The 24,519-nt window shown below is 45.1% G+C and overlaps 1 protein-coding gene across 1 annotated transcript in view; it reads left to right on the top strand.

Annotated features, from left to right (window-relative positions):
* LOC145352298 (regulator of G-protein signaling 6-like) overlaps nt 1-24,519 on the top strand; it is a 444,005-nt gene that overhangs the window by 1,543 nt on the left and 417,943 nt on the right. The window lies entirely within an intron of this gene.

Genomic DNA, 24,519 nt, shown 5'->3' with positions numbered 1-24,519 from the left:
GATTTTGTTTGCTCATATTAATGACTGGATGGAATAACAGCACCTGTAAGGCCCTGTGGACAGAGATCGATTGGAAATGAAGGTTGGCAGATGAGACTAATTCCACAGTGGGCGGTGTGATATTTCAGGCACAGCCAAGGTATATTCCCATCAAGAGGGAAAGATAAACAAATCCAGAACTCCCTGGATGGCAAAAATATATAGAGATTAATAATGAGAAGAAAAAAGTGCACTTAAGACAGAAGTTGTGCCTGAAAACCAGACTAAAATGTCCAAAGATTTGCTTTGATTTATTATTGTCACATGTACTGGGAAAAGTATTATTTCTTGCGCGCTATACAGACAAAGCGTACCAGTCATAAATTGCATAGGGAAGAAGGCAAGGAGAGGGTGCAGAATATAATGTTGCACTTACAGATAAGGTGAAGAGGCTTATTATATTGTAGGTCCATTCAAAAGTCTGATTGCAGCAGGGGAGAAGCTGTTCTTGAATCAGTTGGTTGCCTTGTATAGGTCAGGTGGATTAGCCATGGTAAGTGCAGGGGCTTACAGGGATTTGGTGGAGGGGAGGACCTTAGGTGAAATGCCCTTTAGGAGAATCAGTGCAGACCTGATGGGCCACATAGCCACATTCTGCACTGTAGGGATTCTACGAATATAGGAGATTCAGAGGGGAATGGAGAAGCAATGAGCGAGGTGGACAACTACCCTAAGACGATATCCAAAAGTAAAGATAAATCAGAAGACTAAGGAAATTTGGCATGTCAGCTATGGCTCTCACCAACCTTTATAGATGTACCATAGAAAGTATTTTTTCTGGTTGTGTCACAGCTTGGTATGGCTCCTGCTCTGCCCAAGACCACAAGGAATTACAAAAGGTTGTGAATGTAGCCCAATCCATCATGCAAACCAGCCTCCCATTCATTGACTCTGCCTACACTTCCTGCTGCCTTGGCAAAACAGCCGGCATAATTAAGGACCCAATGCACCCCAGACATTCTCTCTAACACATTCTTCCTTCGGGAAAAAGATATAAAAGTATGAGGTCACGTAATGATCGACTCAAGAACAGCTTCTTCCTTGCTGCTGTCAAACCTTTGAACGGACCTACCTGACATTAAGTTGATCTTTCTCTACACTCTAGCTATGACTGTAACACTACATTCTGCACTCTCTTGTTTCCTTCTCTGTGAACGGTATGTTTTGTCTGTATAGCGCACAAGAAATAACACTTTTCACTGTATGTTAATACATGTGACAATAATAAATCAAATCAAATCAAAAGGCTGGTAAACAGAGGGATGGGACTAATTGATTTAAGCATGGAAGCGGGGGGTTTGGCTGAGTTATTACATGAATACTTTGCACCTTCTTTACCAAGGAAAAAGGTGTTACCCCGGCCATAGTGCGAAAGGAGGTAATTCAGACAGTTGGAGGGTTTAGAGTTGATAGGGATGGTGTATTGGATAGGATGCCTGTACTTAAACTTTATAAGGTGCTGGGAGCTGAGGAAATGCATCCAAGGGATTCTGAGGGAAAAGTGAGTGGAAATTGCAGAGGCACTGGCTAGAGTTTTCATGTCTTCCTGAGTCTGATTGTAAACATTACACCATTGTTCAAAAAAGTTACACCCAGCAACTACAGGCCAGTCAGTTGGACCTTGTGCTGGGGAAGATTATAGAAAATATAATTTGGAATAAGATTACTGGTCACACGGACGGATGCAGCTTCGTTAGTTAAAGCCTGCAGCGATTTGTTAAAATGTTTGTGTTTACCTAACTTGCTTGAATGTTTTTGATGAGATAGCAGAGAGGGTTGTTGAGAGTGATGCAGTTAGTGTGAACTGGAGATGGGCTGCTAAAAGGCATTTGGTAAAGTGCCACACAACAGACCTAACAGCATTACAGCCCATAGAATAAAAGGGATAGTAGCAACAAGGATACAAAATGGGTTGACCGGCAGAAAACAGAGAGTGGTAATCAATGGATGTTTCTCAGAACTTTTTTATACTAGTGTCACAAGTCAGCTTACATTAACACTGCAATGAGGTTACTGATTAAAATCCCCTTGCTGCTGCACTCTGGCGCCTGTTTGGGAGAATTTTAGCATGGCTAATGCACCTAACCAGCACATCTTTCAGACTATGGGGGGAAGCTGGAGCATCCAGAAGAAATCCACACAGACATGGAGAGAATGTGCAGACTCCGCACAGACAGTAACCCAAGACTGGAATTGAACCTGGGATCCCTGGGGCTGTGAGACAGCAGTACTAACCACTGTGCCACCATGAAGGAAGGTCTAAAGTGGAGTTCCCCAGGGGATTGGTGTTAGGGTGTCTGCTCTTCCTGATATATTAATGACCTAGTCTGGTGTGCAAGGCATGACTTCAAAAATTTGTGGATGATATAAAACTAGTAAGTATTATGAACTGTGAGAAGAACAATGTAGAACTTCAAAAGGCTGATGGAATGGGTGGACAAGTGACAGGTGAAATTTAATGCAGAAAAAACATGAAGTGATTAATTTTAATCAGACAGATGACACAAAGTAAGGGGTACAATTCTAAAGAAGGCACAGAAGTAGAGAGACCTGGGTGTACATCAGCGTAAATCAATGATGATGACAGGACAGATTGACTCAGGGGTTAATAAAGCATACAGCATCCTAGGTATCTAGGGGCACAGAGTACAAATGCAAGGAGGTTGTGTTAAATTTGTAGCCAATTTTTTATTATTCATTCTTGGGACATGGGCTTCGCTGCTGGCCAATATTTATTGCCCATTTTTAGTTGCCCTTGGAGGACAGTTGAGAGTCAACTGCATTGCTGTGGCTCTGGAATCACATGAAGGCCAGACAGATTTCCTTCCCTAAAGGGCACTAAGGAATGAGATGGGTTTTTTTGACAACAGTTTCACTGTCATCAGTAGATTCTTAATTCCAGTTATTTTTTATTAAATTTAAATTCCACCATCAGCCATGGCAAGACTTGAACCCAGGTCCCCAGAGCATTAGCCGAGCTCTTGGAGTAATAGTCTAGTGAAAATACATCCAGGCCATCACTATACCTCAGCTAGAGCATCATTTCCAGCTCTGGGCACCACACGTTAGGATGTACTTGAAGGCATTAGAGAGAGTGCAGGGTAGAGACACACAAAATGATTTCAAGCTCAAAGGAACTCCAGTCATATAAATAGGCTGAAGAAGTTGGAATTGTTTTCCTTGGAGAAGTGAAGGCTAAGTGGAGATTCAATAGAGGTATTCAAAGCCACAAAACGTCTCGCCAGAGTAGATTGCAAGGAACAGTTTCACTCGGAGAGGATTGAGAATGAACGGGCACAGAGTTTAGGTATTTCGCAAAAGGAGCAATCACAACATAAGGAAAAACATTTTTGTGTGGTTAGGAGTTGGAATGCACTGCCTGAGAATGTGTTGGGTGCAGATTCAATTAAGGCACTGAGGAGGGAATTAGATTATTAGGAAAAGAGAGAGTGAAAGGGGTGGTGGCACAGCCGTTAGCACAGCTGCCTTGCAGCATCAGGGACCTGGGTTCTATTCTGGCCTTGGGCCATTGTGGATGGAGTTTGCATTTTCTCCCCATGTCTGTGTGGGTTTCCTCTGGGAGCTCTGGTTTTCTCCCACAACCCGAAGATGTGTGGTTTGGGTGGATTGACCATGTGAAATTGTCAGGGATGTGTAAATGAGGTGGATAAGCCGTGGTAAATGCATGGGGGTTGCGGGGATAGATGTTGTTTTGGAGAGTTGGTGCAGACTCAATGGGCTGAATGGCCTCCTTCAGCACTGCAAGTATTGTATGGTCGGATAGGACTACAGGGAGAAGGCGGGGAGTGGTTGAAGTGCTTCTTCGGCAAACACGGCAGGCCAAATTGAAGAGTCTTTTTGGAGATTTTAACTTTCACCATAGACTTATTATTCAAGAACAAGTTGGCTACAAGAGAGATGTAAGCTGTTTGATGAAGCAAATGTTCCTGGCTGCGATGCTGCTGAAATCTAAATGCAACAGGCAAACAGATGCGTTGGCAGTGATTAGGACTTTAATTTCAAATGACACAGTGTGAAAAAGTGATCAATGTGTGGCTATTTCAATGGGTATTGATAATTGTGACTGCTCTGTGAGTAATGTGTAACTGTACTGTTTGAGGACAAGACCAATTTATTGTTTTTACAGTTGCTCCCAATTTAAGAACTAGGAAACCTGAAACCCTCAAACGACTAAGTTATATGGTGGAATGAGTAACACTTACTCAAATGATTCAAGTTGACAGTCATACCTACTCATCCAACCTTTAAATGGCTGGGGGGATGGGGGGGAGTGGGGAGTGGGGGTGGGGGAATCTCAATGGAGCGACAGAATTGCGTTCGTCAACCTTTAATCGTTTGTAGAATTACTCATGATAGCAGCGGCTAATCTGACTGCCAACCCTTTTCTGCCCTATATAATGAAAAGGCAGTGTAACACAGACAGCCATCTGAATTCTTTCGAAGATGTCAACTCGCAAAACTTGGAAGTTTCTGATGATCATGATCTGCACAAAGAGCAAAGAACAGTACAGCACAGGAACAGGCCCTTCGGCCCTCCAAACCTGTGCCGATCACATTGCCCGACCACATTGCCCGATCACCTGTATCCCTCTATTCCCCATCTGTTCATATGTCTATCTATATAAGCCTTAAATGTCGCTAACACGTCTGCCTCAACTCACTTATTAATTTATAGCCAGCTGTAGGCAGCACATTGGCACAGTGGTTAGCACCGCTGCCTCACAGCGCCAGGGACCCGGATTCGATTCCTGGCTTGGATCACTGTCTGTGTGGAGTTTGCACGTTCTCCCAATGTCTGTGTGGGTTTCCTCTGGGTGCTCTGGCTTCCTTCCACAGTGCGAAAGATGCCTGGTTAGGTGCATTGGCCAAGATGAATTCTCCCTCAGAGTACCCGAATAGGCGCCAGAGTGTAAGGAACTGCAGACTGGAATGGAGGGTAAGGAAGAGAGAGGAGGCTTCAAAATGGAGGTGCTATCTTTGAAGTAAAAGAACAGATTCAGTAGTCAGGTCACCACTGCCAGGAAGGGGTTGTGGGGATCTCTGGTGGTCAGAGCCTTATGGTGTTATGTCTAGAATCCCTACAGTGCAGAAGGAAGCCATTTGGCCCATCGAGTTTGCACTGACAACAATCCCACCCAGGCCCTATCCCCTTAACCCAAGCACCCACCTTGCTAATCCCCCTGACACTAAGGGTCAATTTAGCATGGCCAATCAACCTAACTCACACATCTTTAGATTGTGGGAGGGAAGTGGAGCATCTGGAGGAAACCCACGCAGACACAGGGAGAATGTACAAACGTCACACAAAGAGTGGCCCGAGGCTGGAATTGAACCCGGGTCCCTGGCACCTTGAGGCAACCACTGTGCAGCCATGCCACTCTACAAAGCGATCTGAGGTTGTTCCTCCACCAGTCAGGCAGGCAAGGCCTCCAGGCCTTCCTGGAGCGCTGACTATCCCCCAAACCTGCCCCCAGGCACCTGGCCCTCACTGCCTGAAGGAGTTTGGAAGCTGATTTGAAAATTTCAGCCAGCTTCCTCTAATTGGACTTGGGTTGGGCTTGAGTAAGTTGGATTTCTTCTTGGTCATGTGCGAGCAGGAAGCCCAGTGTCTCTCCCTAATCCTAGCCCCGCAAGAATGACACAGAGGTGGGGTGGAGTCAGGCAACCTGCACACAAACTTTGCGGCATTATATTATCGCCCTTGTCACCCACTGTGCCTGGCAGTCAGGAGGGGGTTGAGGGGGGGGAGAAGCGGGGGTGAAAGATCCCACTCCAAGGGCCTGGAAAAGTGCCTTCAATATGTGCAGGATCGTTGAAGGGCTGTTGTATTCCAGTGCAAAGGCATCAGATTGAATTTTACTTTCTGCAATTTAATTTCCTTCCCTCCTGCAAGGCGAACAATGCGTGTTTATACTGTGCCTTTAATTTAGTAAAACGGCTTAAGGAGCTTCACAAGAAGAGAGTCAAAGAAAATTTGACACTATTTTGCTCTTGTAGAAAATGCAACCTTCTCCGCTGTCATCTCGGTTTGTCTTGTTGCAGGATTTGCTATTGTTTGCTGTTTTTAAGCGTGGGGAATTCAAGCTTCCTGCTTAGAAGTTAAGATAAACTGCAACTCCCAAAGGCTTTCTTAACTGAGACGTTTGCTAAGTAATTCACTTCCTCTGCTGGCTCATTGCAATAAAGCAAGGGGATTCTGAGATTGTGCGTGGATTTGTGCATGCTATTGTTTGAAACTGATTTGATTTGATTTATTATTGCCACATGTATCAGTATACAGTGAAAAATGTTGTTTCTTGCGGGCGGACATACCTTTCATTGAGTATATAGGGGAGAAAGAAAGGAGAGGGCACAGAATGTAATGTTGCAGTCATAGATAGGGTGCAGAGAAACATTAACTCATTATGCGGTAGATCCATTCAAAAGCCTGATGGCAGCAGGGAAGAAGCTGCTCTTGAGTCTGTTGGTACGTGAGCTCTTGAGACTTGAGAATAATGTATTGCTTGTAGGTGATTGCACCTGAGACACAAGAGTTTGCTAATGCTTGCTGTTACAAAGGAACATAGAAACATAGAAGGTAGCAGCAGGACGAGGCCATTTGGCCCTTCGAGCCTACTCCACCATTCATTACAACCATGGCTGATTGTCCAACTCAGTAGTCTAATCCTGCTTTTCCCCATAACTTTGATCCCATTCATTCCATTTCTCTTGAATACATTCAATGCTTTGGCATCATCCTGTGGTAATGAATTCCACAGGCTCACCACTCTTGGGCGAAGAAATGTCTCCTCACCTCTGTCCTAAGTGGCCTATCCCGGATCCTCTGAATGTGACCGTGGGTTCTGGACTCCCCCACCATCAGGAACATCCTTACTGCATCTACCTTACCTAGTCCTGTTATAATTTTATAAGTGTCTATGAAATGCCCCCTTTCATTCGTCTGAACTCCAGCGAAAACAATCCTAACCTAGTCAATCTCTCCTCATACATCATGTTTTATTTACACCCAGTTTGGGTCACTGGCTGACACTATACTATGGCCTGAGCAGATCCGACAAATTTCAGGAAGCATTTAGCTTGGAGATTACATGAAAACATCTAATTGTTTATTGATGAAATATAATTCTTTCAATTAGATTTGATAAAAGTTGCCTGGCTGTGTCCATCGCTACATCATTCCCGGCAGCAACACCATAATTACCAGCGTTGAGTAACAGAATTGTAAATTTCTTATTTCAGAGGTAATGAACATTCTTCATTACTTGGTGATTTTGTGACAATCTCCCAAGGATTAATCAGAATCCTTGTTCATGCTCACATTACAAATTATAATTCTGGATTGTTCTGATCTGAATTAATTCTGCTCTCCTCTCCAAGTAGCTTGCTGAGAATGGATTGCCAGGAGTGTCAACTATACTGTGAATCGGAGTTTTGACAGGCGTGATCACTTTTACTAATGAACTAATTTTTTTTATGTTGAAACTAAAAATAAACGATACTAGAAATGCTCCTTAAGCAACACAGCACCATTCAAAATCTCGCTCAAGCTCTCGCTCATCTCTGAATCTGAATCTGTTTATAGAATTAAGAGTCACCTTCTGCCTTTAATGTAGTAACATTCATATAGTAACAGGGTGCCATAGTGGCACAGTGGTTAGCACTGCTGCCTCACAGTGCCAGGGACCTGGGTTCAATTCCTGGCTTGGGTCACTGTGTATGTGTCCATAGTCTGAATGCTTTTCTGCGTGGGTTTCCTCCCACAATCTGAAAGATGTGCTGGATGCACTGGCCATGCTAAATTCTCCCTCAGTGTGCCTGAATGAGCGCTGGAGTGTGGCGACTAGGGGATTTTCACAGTAACTTCATTGCAGCGTTAGTATAAGCCTACTTGTAACACTAATAAGAAAGAGTAAAGCTTATTCTGAGGATGTACAATTTTGGAGAGTTCTTGATGAGACTCCTTTGCTGACTATAGGCTAACTTTACACAAGTTATCACTTACTTTCTGGTGATGGAAATAGATTTTTGCCACTCTCAGCTGAAGGGTGTACCACCACAAGTTCGACAGAAGTCAGATGCCCTCCACTAGCCTTACCTCAGTGGCCTTCCTTCACCGATGGCCATAGGCAGGGAGTGGAGAGGAGGTGGCTGATGGTCAAGGCCAAATTCAACACTGTCCTGATTTGACACCCATCTGTCATTCCATCATGGCTTTCTTGACAGAAGTTAGAACCCTGGGACTGACCTTTTAACTGTCTAAGTCTTGGGCAGCCAACTAACCCATTCAAGGGCCCCTGAAGGCTTGTCAATGGAGGCCAACTGAGATTTACTGGTTGGCCTCCAGGTGATGAGGGATGGCACAATTGCCTTGAGGCAGCCTCCCAGTGGCAAAGCAGAAGGCCAGTGCTCCTGAGAGGCTTAGAGGCCCCTCCAGCCAAGCTACTGATTCTATCAACTTCAAATTTCACCATGTTGGAGAGCAGGCATTTCCATTTTGAAGCACCCTCACTTTCCTCTTGTGACATTCAGCACCAACGGCCAAAGTACAAGATCTCCAATTGGCCCTTCTGCTTTGAGAGCCTGTCTTTTATTTGCTTATGGAATGTGGGTGTCGCAGGCTAGGCCAATATTTATGGCCCCATCCCTGAGGGTATTTGAGAGTCAACCACATTGCTGTGGCTCTGGAGTCACATGTAGGCCAGACCGAGTAAGAATCACAGATTTCCTTCCCAAAAGGACGTTAGTAATTTTACGACAACCGACTGTAGTTACATGGTCATCAGACTTTTAATTCCAGATCTTTTATTGAATTCCAATTTCACCTTCTGCTGTGGTGGGATGTGAACCTGGGTCCCCAGAGGATTACCCTGGGTTTCTGGATTACTAGCCCCACAACAACACCACTATGCCACTGCCTCCCCCTTATCTTTAATTGGTTGATTAGCCCACTTAATTGGACAATTTGGGGAAAAGCGCAGTCCAAAGATTTGCAGTTTAGGTGAATTGGCCATGCTAAATTGCCCCTTAGTGTCCCAAGATGTGTAGGTTGGATGGATTAGTAAGGGTACAATGTGAGGGGTCATGGGGATAGGACAGAGTAAAGGACCTGAGAAAGACACTCTGCCTGAGAGTCGGTGCAGACTTGATGGGCTGAATGGCCTCCTCTGCGCTGCAGGGATTCTATGATTGTATGAATGACAGTTTCCCACTCAGTGCAGGCATCTGACTCCTATTTAGCTTTTGCGATTGGGCTCAGAAGGTGCCGGAAAATTCCTGCCCGCGGTTTTCAATCCCTTCCCCCGCCACGTGTACACGGCACACAAACCTGGTGAGCATGGAACTGGGGTGGAATTATGTGGCCACGCTTGCCCCAAGGCCAGAAAACCCCGCCTGAGGGCGACAGGCCTGTGCATCTGCCCCTCACCCGCTACAATTCCCATAGTGGTCAGGAAGAAGTGGGGCGGCACAGTGGCAGAGTGGTTAGCACTGCTGCCTCACAGCACCAGGGATTTGGGGTCAATTCGGGCCTCAAGTCACTAATTGTGTGGAGTTTGCATGTTCTCCCCGTGTCTGTGTGGGTTTCCTCCAGGTGCTCCAGTTTCCTCCCAAAGGTGTGCTGGTTAGGTGCGTTGGCCATGCTCGATTCTCCCTCAGTGTACCCGAACAGGCGCCAGAGTGTGGTGACTGGGGGATTTTCACAGTAACTTCATTGCAGTGTTAATGTATGCCAATTTGTGCCTCTAATAAATAAACTTTTACTGTTGCCATGGTATTGAATCCAGAATTTTCTTTGATCATGTTAGTTAATTGACTGAATGCTCCAACCTGGGAGACACATCCGACACCAGTCAATGTGAATTTAAGTTTATTTTAACTTAAAGACTACTATAGTTTAATTGGAGATTGTGTTTAATATGAAATAATTTTTGATTTGAACCATTTTCATTCACAATTGTAGTTATAAATCAAGAGAGTCTTAGTGGAAGATTTATCCGACTATTGACAAAGGGATAAAATACAAGTGTGAAAGGACTATCTGGGTGTTACTGTACTTTGGGATATTTTCTTGTTTCTCAGCCCATGATCTCAATGTACTGCTCTGCTTTCCTCAGAGAAAGTAAGAAGTCTCACAACGCCAGGTTAAAGTCCAACAGGCCCTCAGAGAAGGAATGGGTTGGGTTCTCACTGCATTTGAAGCCAGTTCATTGACAGAGTACCAGACACCTCTCTCTTCTGCAGCAGATGAGAAATGCTAGAATTTAATGCTATTCTGGCCACGTCACCGAAGCATCTCAAAGGCATTTACGCAGTGAATACATTTTTTCTTTGGACTACAGCAGCCATTGTTACATAAGCAAGTAACCATTTGGCACACTGGTTAGAACCTGGGTGCCAGGGACCCGGGTTCGATTCCTGGCTTGGGTCACTGTCTGTGCGGAGTCTGCACATTCTTCCCGTGTCTGCGTGGGTTTCCTCCGAGTGTTCCGCAATCCTCCCACAGCCCGAAAGACGTGCTGGTTGGGTGCATTGGCCATGCTACATTCTCCTGCAATGTACCCAAACAGGTGCCAGAGTGTGGTGAGTTGGGGGTTTTCACAGTAACTTCAGTGTGGTGTTAATGTAAGCCTACTTGTGACTAATAAATAAACTTTAGAGGAGAAGGAAAAAAGAGGGTGCAGAACATAGTGTTGAAGTTACAGAAAGGGTGAAGAGAGAGATCAGCTTATATGTAATAGGACCATTTAGAAGGCTGATGGCTTCAGGGAAAGACAAGCCTGTGGAAATTTGACTGCTCTGTTTCCTACATTACAAAAATGGGTACACTTCTAAAGTACTTAAATATCTGCAAAACAATTTAGTATGTTATGGAATGTGCAATTTCAATGAAAGGTCTTGCCCTCTCTTATCCTGAGTTGCCATCTGAAGGGATAAGGGCATCCACCTATATTTCCTATGTCTGGTTATTAGGAACCAGTCTGATATTTACCTCTAGAATCAGAAGGGGATGACGGTGGTCTGAAAGGCATGCTGGGTATGCTAAATTTGGCCATGCTAAATTCTCCATCTGTGTACCTGAACAGGTGGCGATGAGAGGATTTTCACAGTAACTCAATTGCAGTGTTAATGTAAGCCCACTTGTGACACTAATAAATAAACTTCAAAAAAACCTCTATATTCACATCTATACAAACTGTGATGAGATGAATGGTGACCTTCAGCAGATGGTCTGTTTTTTCAGTCATGATGTGGAGATGCTGGCATTGGACTGAGGTGGACACAGTGAGAAGTCTCACAACACCAGCTTAAAGTCCACCAGGTTTATTTGGAATCAAGATCTTTTGGAGCACTGTTCCTTCAACAGCTCATGATTCCAAATAAACTTGTTGGACTTTAACTTGGTGTTAACAAAGAACAATACAGCACAGGAAACAGGCCCTTCGACCCTCCAAGCCTGCATTGCTTATTGGTCCAACTAGACCATTCTTTTGTATTCCTCCATTCCCAGTCTGCTCATGTGACCATCCAGATAAGTCTTAAACGATCCCAGTGTGTCCGCCTGCACCACCCTGCTTGGCAGTGCATTCCAGGCCCCCACCACCCTCTGCGTAAAATACGTCCCACTCATATCTGAGTTAAACCTCACCTTGAACCAGTAACCCCTCGTGTTTGTCACGAGGTGTTGTGAGACTTCTTACTGTTTTTTTTAGTGACATTGGATGTGGGAATGTTGATCAAGTATTTTTCGAGTGAACCCCCTTCTCTTGTTCTAGTAAACCATGGGCATGTTTAACATCAATGTGAATGAACCAGAGCAGATAAGCAAGGCCTCAGCTTAATATCTCATTCAAAGGCTGGCATTGTCAACAATCCTGCTCCCTCTCTGCGGTGCTACGTGCTCAAGCTTTGGTGCAGGCCTCCAACCCACAAGCCTTCTGGTCTCGAGGGAAGGAGGTTACTGTCTGAGCCAAAATGCTTAAAAATATTTTTTGGTGACCTTGATACAAATCCCAGAATAACTAGTCCTCTGATATCTCACAGTTTGAACACAACTGCTTGCTCTATACTCAAGGTAGAGGGGAGGCGATGGCCTGGTGGTATTGTCACTATATTATTAATCCAGAAACTCAACTAATGTCCTGAGAACCCGAGTTCTAATCCCACCATGGCAGATGGTGGAATTTGAATTCAACAAACAATATCTGGAATTGAGAATCTATTGATGACCATGAAACTGTTGTCAATTGTCAGAAAAAACCCACCTGGTTCACTAATGTCCTTTAGGGAAGGAAATCTGCCATCCTTACCTGGTCTGGGCCACATGTGACGCAACGTGGTTGACTCTCAACTGCCCTCAGGCAACTAGGAATGGGCAAAAAATGCTGGCCAGCCAGCGATGCCAATTTCCCTATGAATGAAGTCAGATATATCCATAGTGGGAAAGGTCAGAGGCAAGGCAGTTCAACATGCATTGGAGCTGTACAAATGCCATGTTGCCCTTTGCATTCTTTGGTTATTTAAGATTATTTTATTTTATTTATTATTGTCACATTTGATTTGATTTATTATTGTCACGTATATTAGCATACAGTGAAAAGTATTGTTTCTTGCACGCTGTACAGACAGAGTACACTATTCATAGAGAAGGAAATGAGAGAGTGCAGTGAAGAATGTAGTGTTGCAGTCATGGCTAGGGTGTAGAGAAAGATCAACTTAATGTGAGGTAGGTCCATTCAAAAGTCTGATGGCAGCAGCTGTTCTTGAGTTGGTTGGTACGTGACCTCAAACTTTGTATCTTTTTCCTAATGGAAGAAGGTGGAAGAGAAAATGTTTGGGGTACGTGGGGTCCTTGATTTTGCTGGTTGCTTTTCTGAGGCAGCAGGAAGTGTAGACGGAATCAACGGATGGGAGGCTGGTTTGTGTGATCGACTGGGCTTTGTTCACAACTCTTTGTAGTGGACAGAGCAGGAGCCATATCAAGCTGTGATACATCCGGAAAGGATGCTTTCTATTGTGAATCAGTAAAAATTGGTGAGTCGTGCATGGGGATCTTCATCATATTATTGTTTTTGTTCATATTTTACCCAGCCAATAGTTTGTACTGGTGGAAACAGAATTCATCTATCTCATTCTGTGAAAAGTATTGATTAGCCATTTCTGCATGACTTCCTGCAGTGAATCAAAAACGATCAAAGATCAGTGGGACCTCAAATTCTCCAGGGTATCGCTGATGCTATTTGCTTTAACTCATATTTTTGTTAAAAAAATGTCAGTAATACTTGTAGAATAAATAGTTTTTTACTTATCAGTGTCACAAGTAGGCTTACATTAACACTGGAGTGAAGTTACTGTGAAAATCCCCTAGTCGCCACACTCCGGCGCCTGTTCGGGTACACTGAGGGAGAATTTAGCACGGCCAGTGCATCTCACCAGCACGTCTTTCGGACTGTGGGAGGAAACCGGGGCACCTGGAGGAAACCCATGCAGACACTTGGAAAATATGCAGAGATAGTGACCCAAGCTGGGAATCGATATTGGGTCTCCAGTGCTGTGAGGCAGCAGTGCTTGCCACTGTGCTACCCTAAGATCTTGAATTCCAACATACTGCTGCCATTGTCAAACAGTATATTCGGAGAATGTGTAATTGGCTCTCTAAAGATTGCTTTATAAAGTGGAGCTGAATCTATCTGGAATTTACTGCGAAGATTACCATTCATTTGTGTGGTGCAGTGCAATATTTGTAACACTGGTCAGCATTTATGACTTGATTTATCCCTCTGTTGTGCAAAGGTATAAAACAGTATATTGTAATAATTGCATTCGGTGACTTAGCAGTCTGAAATAACTATTCTTAAGTGAAGGAGTATACTGGGGAGGATGGGGTAGTTACACTGCTATAGAGAAAAGGGTAGATTTTAAGTAATAATGCCGTTTTTATTGCCAACCCAGGGGAACTCGTGAGTGGGAGCTGGTTCTGGAATAGGCTGAGTGGCCTAGGTATGGGACGTGGAGGGGATGTTTCCATTCGTGGGAGAGACTAGAACTCAAGGAACTTATTGCTACAAAGGGCTGCGGAGGCCAGGTCATTGAGTGCCTTTAAGACAGAGTCAGATGGGTTCTTGATCAATAAGGGGATCAAGGGTTACGGGGAGAAGGCAGCAGAACGGGGATGAGAATCATATCAGCCATGACTGAATGGTGGAGCAGACATGATGGGCTGAATGGCCTAATGCATCTTCTATATCTTATGGCCTTATGGCTGTGTTGGCTGGCACTTCAAATCAGTCTGAGTCAAAGGATTCTGGGAAGCCTCACCACAAGTTAAGGATTGGCCCATGCCAGAGAGGCCTAACTTGAAGCTCTTCATTTTGCTTTTGCTTGTTATTTGCTAAGCCCTTTTGGATTATTTTAAACATCGAGGATGCTGAACAAAGGCATGTTGTTTTCCCAATGCCAGTCAGAAATAAAAATGTCTGTCAAAAACTTCCTCAATCTTTGGGTATGATCTTACCAGTCGTTGGCGCCACACTCCTGTTACAGCGAGGTTGGAGAATTTGGCGTCCAGTCAAATCTCTGTTGATTGCAGCGGGAAGGGAAAATCCCACTGGTGTGAACGGTGGCAACATTTCCTTTCTATTTCACTGAAGAATCCTTTGTGTAAAAAATAATACTCCTCACTTTTTAAAATAGCAATATTCGGTTCATTATTATTTTGAAAAACCCATTCACAGGATTTACAATGTTATTTATTTGCTTATAAATTTCCTTGCTTCCTGAGAATATTAATTTGATATGATGCATTGTTATCCTGAACTCTCATTTAGCATTTAGGCATCAATTTTCTTTGGGAAAATTTGCACCAGGACATTTTAAAATTGTCTCAAACTCTTCGTTCAGCAGAAATGATTTATTTGCAACTGCTTGACCCCAGTGCGTGCGTTTCCAAGCACAATAGATTCTGATTCAGTATAGATTCAATCGATTCTGTCTTTCTTAGCAACTGTCTGTTGACTTCTTAACATAACAGGGTGGAACCTTGTTGTGGGGAATTCTCCCAAACAAATTCCAAGTGCCGAATTTATGTAAAACTGCAGTAAATCCCTCTGCTTTTTTCAGCAGAACTTTCAAAGTGAACCTCCCACCATGTGCACCATGGAGTGCCCTAGTGTGAATTGTGATGAAAAAGCCGTGAGCAGGGTCTATTCCCGCTCGAGAGGCCGGCAGCATAGTGCTGAGTGCGCCACTGCACATGCGCCAATCTGCCATAGTGATGATCGGTGTTCATGCAGTGGCCCCGCATTGCCAGCCTCCCAATTGCTGGCCAGCTCAGTCACTGGTCAGTCCCGTGACCCTGCATCACTGGCCATGCGACCCTCCCCCCCCACCCCACCCCTCGATTACTGGCCTCCTGGATGTGCCCGGGCCAGCCTGCCCCGATCTTGCCCCCCTGGCAGTCCCTATCTCCCTTCCCCCTCTCCCCGCCCCCGCAGCCTCAATCCCTCCATGGCAGCGGCCCCCCCACCACACACACACAGGCACACAGTTAACAATGAAAACCCAGTGTTATTACCTAAGGCAAAGCTGTTATAGCTTCCATTAAGGCATGCCACGCAAACACTCAAAACTCACTCCTACTCTGCTATGGAAATCCAAGACTGCTTTTTGCAACCCAACACTTTTCAGGCTTGTCTGATGCAAACGGCATCTTCTCTCAGCCCCAGAGTTGTTTCTAGATCTTCCTCACACAGCCAGCATCAAATCAGCTCAACGCGTGTCCTTAAATATACTTTTCCCCCTTCACCTACAGTTCTGTGGTCCTCAGCACTTTTTTGACCTCAACTTTTCCAAATTGTAAAGAATTCTCATATCTTCCTCACTTTCAAGTCAGATACAATTCACTTACTTTCTTTTGCCTATGAAACCTTTGCAAGTTGTACACCCTTTGTAATTAAACAGCTGAAAAAGCGGGCCCTAGGTAATTCCTAAATTTTGAAACCTTAGCCTAATTATTTATAAAATGCTCCACCAGGAAAGGCTCATTACAAATTCATGCATCGAGCACATTTGCCCTTCCATATCTTAAACCTCCAAGACAACCTGTCTCTTGTAACCTTTTTCAGGCTTAATTAAATCATTTACACACAGGAGCACAGCCTTCAGTACAGAATAATGCAATATTCCCTAAAAATGTGGGGAAATGTAACATTCACCTGCACAATTATTTTTAACCTTTGGTTTCTTTCAGAAGTTGTGAGCTCAATTTTTGAAGTAATTACCTAACCCATATTCTTATGCATTCATTTTTTTGTATTCACGTCTTCCCCTCACCTCTGTCAGTATTTCACAGGGACTGTTCTCTCCGGGACACCCTGGTCCACTCCTCCATCACACCCAACATCTCACCCCCTGCCCACAGCACCTTCCCATGCAAACAGGACACAGACCTTCCTGTCGCTTGCCACTTCAACACACCGCTCTGTTCTCCTGCCCACATGTCCATCCTTGGCCTTTTGCAATGTTCTAGCGAACCCCAACACAAACTGGAGAAACAGCACCTCATCTTCCAATTGGGAACTTTACAACCTTCCACTGAGTTCACCAACTTCAGAGCACAGACTCTCTCCTCCACCTTCACCTCAATTCCATTCATTTTATTTCATTCTGTTCCTATTCCAGCACCACTCTCCCCCTGTCCCCATCCCACCCCACACCCTCGTGGTATAACTCTCTGCTCATTCTCTTTGCTCTGACAAAGGGTCACCTTGACTTGAAATGTTGGCTCTATTCTCTCTCCCCACAGATGTTGTCAGACCTGCTGAGATTTCCCAGCATTTTCTGTTTTTCATAGAATCCCCACTGTGCCCATCAGGTCTGTACTCACCACAATCCCACCCAGCCCCTTTCCCCATAACTCCACCTATGCTAATCCCCCTGACACTAAAGGTCGATTTAGCATGGCCAATCAACCTAACCCCAACATCTTTGGAGTGTGGGAGGAAACTGGGACACCCGGAGGAAACCCACGCAGACACGAGGAAAATGCGCAAACTCCACACAGACAGTCATCCAAGGCTGGAATTGAACCCAGGTCCCTGCCGTTGTGAGGCTTCAGTGCTAACCACAGTACCACCATGCCGTTACTCTCCCCACGACACCCTCGTGATTCTGTTTGCTCTTTGCTCTGACAAAGGGTCATCTAGACGTGAACCTTTGGCTCTATTCTGTCCCCACAGATGCGGTCAGACCTGCTGAGATTTTTGTTTCAGATTCCAGCGTCAGCAGTATTTTGCTTTTATATTTGGCTAAGATCAGGTGTAGTGTTGACGTGCTGTGCTTGGTTGAAGTCATTGGGTTACATTTTAGCTTCATTTGAAGCAATTTTTTAAAGCGGTATCTCGGCCTTTTTGGCTAAGATGCAAATGAGATCAAGCCTTGGAGGAGGAGCTACACCTGCTCCAATCAGCTTAGATCATGTAGGTCAAGCCCAAGACGGGAGGTGAGAGCCCTGTCTTATCAGCTTGGATCGGGAATGTCTCAACATGTTGGGACTCTGAATTGGATTTGATTTGATTGGATTGGATTGGAATAAAGTTTAAAAAATTTTGCTTTGATATTAATGAGTTTGAGTTACTTGATTATCTCTTACTTAAGCTTAAGTGCCTAAGTTACTTAGCTTAATGAATTATATTAATGCTGTTTGACCATGGTGCAGAGAGGCTAATTTTCTAGGCATGGTCAGTCTACAGTTAAAGTTGCTTTGTTCCTCATTGCATCCTTACTATGTTAAAATCAGGCGGTGTCTCAGTGACTCATTCTCACTAATTCTTTCAAAACAGTGGGACAGTGGGGGTGAATGTTACTGTCCTGTCCACCATGGGGATCGGAGTGGGTGAGGCCCACTGACCTCAGGCCGGATTTTCTGGTTTCGGGACAAATATGGCCGGAAATCCCGCCCAGTGTCTTTTCTTTTACTTCCATTGCGTTCATTGTGTGCAGCTCCGAGGGTCACTCCCATTGGCAAGGCTAATGGCTAATCCAAGATAACTATTATGCGTTTTGTTTGAGGAACATGCTAGGCCTGAACTCTTGTGATGACCAGTGATAGGCACACCAGGGTATTTACTTCATACCAGTTTATTTACACTGTTTACAATTTGTACAGGATGGGTTACCCAGAAGACACATCTCCCCTGAGAGCTGCCTAGCTGCTGTACAGAGTGTCGAGCCCATGACTGGTTAATGTCAGTGACAAATCATCATCTGAATGATAGATTAGTGCATCCATTCAGATAACCCTTTATGCTACACCTTTAACCACCTAATATCCACCTAATAGATGTAGAGAGGATGTTTCCTCTTCATAAAATCCCTACAGTGCAGAAGTAGGCCATTCCGCCCATCGAGCCTGCACTGGCAACAACCCCACTTATCCCCGTAATCCCACATATTTGCATTGCTATTCCCTTGAGGGGCAATTTAGCATGGCCCATCAACCCAATCCACAACCCTTATAGTGCAGGAAGAAACCGGAGCACCTGGGGGAAACACACGCCGACACCGGGAGAACATACAAACTTCACGCAAGGCTGGAATCGAATCTGGGTCCCTGGAGCTGTGAAGCAGCAGTGCTAATAATACCAAGCAGGACACATCAATGGAAAGCAAAACTCATAAACAGAGCCCTTTCAATTCAATGGAGACCTCGTTATATAAATATCCTAGAGGAACTGAATCCTCCAAATCCAGTTTGTGTTTTACCCTTTAAAGTTCAGGACAACTGATCTCTTTCATCCAGAGCCCTGTCTTGGCTTAAGCTATGGGATCAAAGGATTTTACATTCAGTTGTTTGGATGATATCAACAAAGTGGAATCTTCCCCACAGTCTCCGGCCTTGTTAACCCCCAGAACAATTATTGGTCTCTTTTACCAGGGTATTATGCCTCTAACTCAATCAAGGCACTAAAGGGTTACACATTCCCTGAACGATACTCATAATATCCTCATCCTTGATTGTGCTGATTGGGTACTTGGGAGGGCAAATCTAATTACTGATATGTTGATAATGTCTAGATGTAGAGCAGCAGGCAAAGGGAAGGCACATCTTTCTTATTCCCCTCTGCACATATATTCAAAACTTGTAGCCATCAGGGGTTGGTTCCTCCTTGTATGGTGAACTCTGTGAGTGGTCAAGCACAATGTCATCCCTCATGGCCAGTGTCCATACAAACTGTTTCAAAATGCCCTTTCACTGTTACAAGATGCCCACAAACCCCATATGGTGGATGAGCACCAGAAAGATGCTTCAAGTCTGTTCCCCTGACCACAATGAAATCCCTGGACGAGCTTCCACCTTGGAACTCACCAAAGCTCCTTTAGCAGCACCTTCCAAACCCACAACCACTACCACCCTGAAGGACAACAGCAGCGGACACCTGAGAACAACCACCACCTGGAGATTCCCTTCCAAGCCACTCACCATCCTGACTTGGAAGTATGTCAGCCATTGCTTCACTGTCACTGGGTCAAAATTCTGAAATTCCCGGACCCAGGATTCCAGTGCTACGGCCTCTGCCCTTCGGGTAAGCATTCTCCAAGGCGGCCTTCACAACACTTGACAGCGCAGAGTCGCTGAGCAGAGACTGATAGCCAAGTTCCGCACACATGAGGACGGTCTCAACAGGGATCTTGAGTTCATGTCGCACTATCTGTAATCCCCGTGACTTGCCTGGGTTTGCAAAACCTCACTTGCTGTACTGTCTGGAGACAATACACACCTCTTTAACTTATGCCTCATGCTCTTTCCACTCACATTGTCTGCATCTCTAAGACTTGAATAGCAGGTTAGTTGTAAAGACTCGCATTCTAATCAGTAATCTGTAAACTGTCTGTGCTGTTATATGCTCTGTCTGAGGCCAGAACTCTCCATTCACCTGACTAAGGGGCAAACCCTGAAAGCTTGTGAGTTCATTATCAAATAAATTGGTTGAACTTAAACCTGGTGTTGTCAGACTTCTAACTGTGCTTACCCCAGTCCAACGTCAACATCTCCACATCACAGGGTAAAGTCTATTTATTAGCCACAAGTAGGCTTACATTAACACCACAATGAAAATCCCCAAGTCGCCACACTCCTGATCAGGTACAAATGAGGGAGGATTTAGCACAGGCAATGGACCTAACTAGCACATCTTTCAGACTGTGGGAGGAAACAGGAGCACACGGAGGAAACCCATGCAGACACAGGGAAAATATGCAGACTCTACGTAGGCAGTGACCCAAGCCACGAATTGAACCTGGGTCCTTGGTGACGTGAGACAGCAGTGCTAACCACTGTGCCATTGTGGGATTGCTGTATTTCAAGAAGGCAGCTCACCACCACCTTCTCAGGGCAACAAGGGATGGGCAATAAATGCTGGCCTCGCCATCGATGCCCGCATCCCATAATTGGATTTTAAAAATCCTTCCCGTAAGTGTCTCCGTGAGAGAGGAATCGGCTTTTTGGTCATTTTGTTGCATATATCCTGCCCTAAGAATGCATTTCTGTTTAAGTGTTTGCTTCATGGGTGAACAAACTTTAACTATTCTTTCACTTTCCTACTTGCGGTCTGATAAAGATCGAGCTGGCAAAATCAACAGTGACTAATCCAACTTCAATCCCGCCGTATCCTTCGTATAATCCCACAGCATCACCGACATAACTGCAGTCACAAGTTGCAGCCAAAGTTAATCAGTTACATTGTTAATTCAGGTTTTCCAGTCCATATCCCAGTATGACATCATCTGCTCAACTCCTAAAGGTGACACTTTCTTAGACTGGGCTACACTGTAAGCGAGCCGGAAGTAGGTAAGTGAATTGTGATAAGGATGCACTGCAGTTGTACAGGAATACAAATGCACCAGGATGATCCTGGGCCGTAATGGGTTATGTTATGATGTCAAAACCTGACAATTGCTTCCCTTGCACGAAAGCTCAGTGTAAATCTGGCCCAGAAACATGATCCCTGATCATATCTTTATGTGAAAGTTCACTGTTAGCTTTCTGTGGAAATTCCTGGCTCCCCAGGATTGTTGATTTAGGACAAGTTGGCCCAAGCTCTCAGAATCATACAATCCCTGCAGTACATAAAGAGGCCACTCGGCCCATCGAGTCTGCACCGACCACAATCCCACCCAGGCCCTATCCCCTGTAGCCCCACGTATTTACCCTGCTAGTCCCCTGACACTAAGGTTGAATTTAGTATGACCAATCCTCTAACCCACACGTCTGTTGAGTGTGGGAGGAAACTGGAGCACCCGGAAGAAACCCACGCAGACATGAGGAGAATGTGCAAACCCTACTCAGACAGTGACCTGAGGCTGGAATTGAACCTTGCGCTGTGAGGCAGCAGTGCTAACCACTGTGACACCGTGCCGCCCATAATCTCCTTAACTAGTTTCTTTCTGAAGGTCGATCCAGAACAAAAGAAATCAAATGAATTTTACGATTGTATGGATCCGTCAGAAAGCCCCAGATTTCCAAAGGGTATTCGCTGATCAGAGTAATCTCTTGCATTCTTTCATACTGTTATCCAGCACTAATACTGCATGGTAGCACAGTGGTTAACACTATCGCCTCTGGGGACTTGGGTTCGATTCCCACTTGGGTCACTGTCCGTGTGGAGTTTGCACATGCTCCCTGTGTCTGGGTGGGTTTGCTCTGAGTGCTCCAGTTTCCTCCCACAGTCCAAAGATATGTTGGTTGGCCATGCTAAATTGAGCCTTAGTGTCCTGAGATGTGTCGGTTAGAGGGATTAGTGGGGTAAATGTGTGGGGTTATGGGGATAGAGCCTCAGTGGGATTGTTGTTGGTTCAGACCCGATGGGCTGAATGGCCTTCTACACTATAGGGTTTTTATGATTCATTGTCATCCAGCTGTTTTCACCTGGTTTCTTTTTTCTCTATCTAACTCGCAATGCCTCCTCTTCCTGCTCTTGTCTGTGTCCCCAATAGTTGATCATTGGCCTCCTTTTATTTCACATCTGCCCCTCGCCAACATCCCAACGGCACAGTGGATACTGATGATACCCAGCTCTACTCCCCCTGCCCCCCTCACACCCACCCCTCCATCACCGTCACTCTCATCTCCTCCGTTGTGGCTGAATGCTCTGACTGCATATCTGATATTCAGTACTGGTTCAGCAGAAATTTAAAGTTTATTAATGTCACAAGTAGGCTTAGACTAACACTGCAATGAAGTTACTGTGAAAATTCCCAGTCGCCTGCGCTTGTTCGGTTACACTGAGGGAGGATTTAGCATGGCCAATGTGCACCTAACCAGCACGTCTTTCGGATCGTGGGAGAAAGCCGGAGCACCCGGAGGAAACCCATGCAGATACAGGGAGAATGTGCAGACTCCTCACAGACAGTGACCCAAGCTGGGAATCGAACCTGCAGCTCTAGTGCTGTGAGGCAGCAGTGCTAACCACTGTGCTACCGTGCTGCCCAAATTTCCTCGTTAAACATCGGAAAAGTCTGAAGCCACGATCTTCATGCCCCAATCCAGGCAAGCGCCTGAGATTAAGCTAATTCAGGCTATCATGATCGTAATGAATGGCGGAGCAAGCTCGAAGGGCCAGATGGCCTCCTCCTGCTCCTATCTTCTATGTTTCTAAATAATTGGTCGCGAGTCGTCTCCAGAGTTCAGGATGGAGGCCACCAGCTGGCTTGGAATGCCACAGTGGATGTGGGAACATAGTAAGAAGTCTCACAGTCTTACTGTGTTTACCCCAGTCCAACACTGGCATCTCCACATTGTGGGATCTTCCAGATTCAGTGTCCATCTTCCAGCCTCAGAATTTGTTTTTATATTCATTCGTGGGACATGGGCAACGCTGGCTGGACCAGCATTTATTGTCCATCCCTGAGGACAATTAAGACTCAACCACATTACTGTGACTCTGGTGTCACATGTAGGCCAGAACAGGTAAGGACGGCAGATTTCTTCTCCTGAAGGACGTTAGTGAACCAGATAGATTTTCCCGACAATGGTTTCATGGTCATCAGTAGATTCTTAATTCTAGATTTTTAAAAAAATTGAATTCAAATTCCACCATCTGTCATGGTGGGATTTGAACGTGGGTCCCCAGAGCATTGACTGAGTTTCTGGATTGATAGTCTAGCGATAATACCACAAGGCCTTCGCGTCCCCATGAGGTCTCCTGGAAGCTTATTTTGTTTTAGCAGCTCCATCTTCTTTCTTCAATGGTGGGTCAATGATGTTGGGCATCTGTTCAACATGGCACCCAGAGGTGCTGGTGGGACCCGTGCCATCATCTCTGCCCCACACAATACGGCGCAAAAACTCCAGGTGCGGAATTAATGAGGCTGGAGCCAAGAGGTTTCCTGCCAGCCTCCCCATTCCCACTCCCACCATGGGACTTGGTCCCAAATGGGAGAATAACTGAGTGGATAGCTCCAGCCACTTAGACCCCAAGACCAGAAATTGCTACCTAAGCTCAAGAAGGAATTAGATATAGCTCTTGGTGCTAAAGGGATCAAGTAATATGGAGGGAATAGGGGAATCAGGATATTGAATTTGATGATCAGCCGTGATCAAAATGAATGGCAGTACAGGCTCAAAGGGCCAAATGGCCTACTCCTGCTTCTATGTTTCTATGGACCTTTAAATGGTCCACTGGAACTTTTCATGGTGAGTGAGATGGGAGAATTTCAGGCCTGTCTCCTGTTACTGTATAACACCTAGACTTTATCAAGGGCAGTCACTGAGGCCAAAATTAGGGGTCATAGTATGAGGAAAAGGGGTAAACCTTTTAGGACTGAGGTGAGGAGAACTTTCTTCACCTAGAGGGTGGGGAATGTGTGGAATTCACTCCCGCACAAAGTAGCTGAGGTCAAAACACCCTGTGCTTTCAAGAAGAAATTAGATATAGCCCTAGGGGCTAAAGGGATTAAGGGATATGGGGGGACGGGGAGGGAATCAGGATATTGAATTCGATGATCAAAATGAATGTCTGAGCGGGTTCAAAGGGCTGGATGGCCTCCTCCTGCTATAGCCCTTATGTTTCTATGTTTTTAAATTTAACCTGTTTGCCGTTCTGTAGGTCCCATGGCAAGGGGGGGAGAGTGTAATTAATACAAGATGCTGTGGATAAATGTTTAATTTTTGTCATAGCCCTTGCCATCGACAGTTCTTCCTCTCACAGGGCCTTTTAAACTCGATTGCCGTGGCATCTCAACGCTGCACTTCCCTGCAAACTGGATTGTACCTTGCACCGTGGGCTTTGTCCTTCCACTTGAGATACTTAATTAGAACATTACACAGAAATTGTACTGACTGCACTCACCAAGACTGACAGCGCTGACTGATGCCATCTCCGCTGAAATGGAAACTATTCCTGGAGGAAAGCACGGAAGTGTAGTTGGCAAGAGCTTGTTCCTAAATGTCATCATAACTGGTATGTT

The sequence above is a fragment of the Carcharhinus amblyrhynchos genome, chromosome 14, assembly GCF_965287045.1.
Source record: "Carcharhinus amblyrhynchos chromosome 14, sCarAmb.v2.hapA, whole genome shotgun sequence".
In the NCBI taxonomy this organism is placed as follows: Eukaryota; Metazoa; Chordata; class Chondrichthyes; order Carcharhiniformes; family Carcharhinidae; genus Carcharhinus; species Carcharhinus amblyrhynchos.
This window is presented reverse-complemented; position numbering and strand designations above follow the sequence as displayed.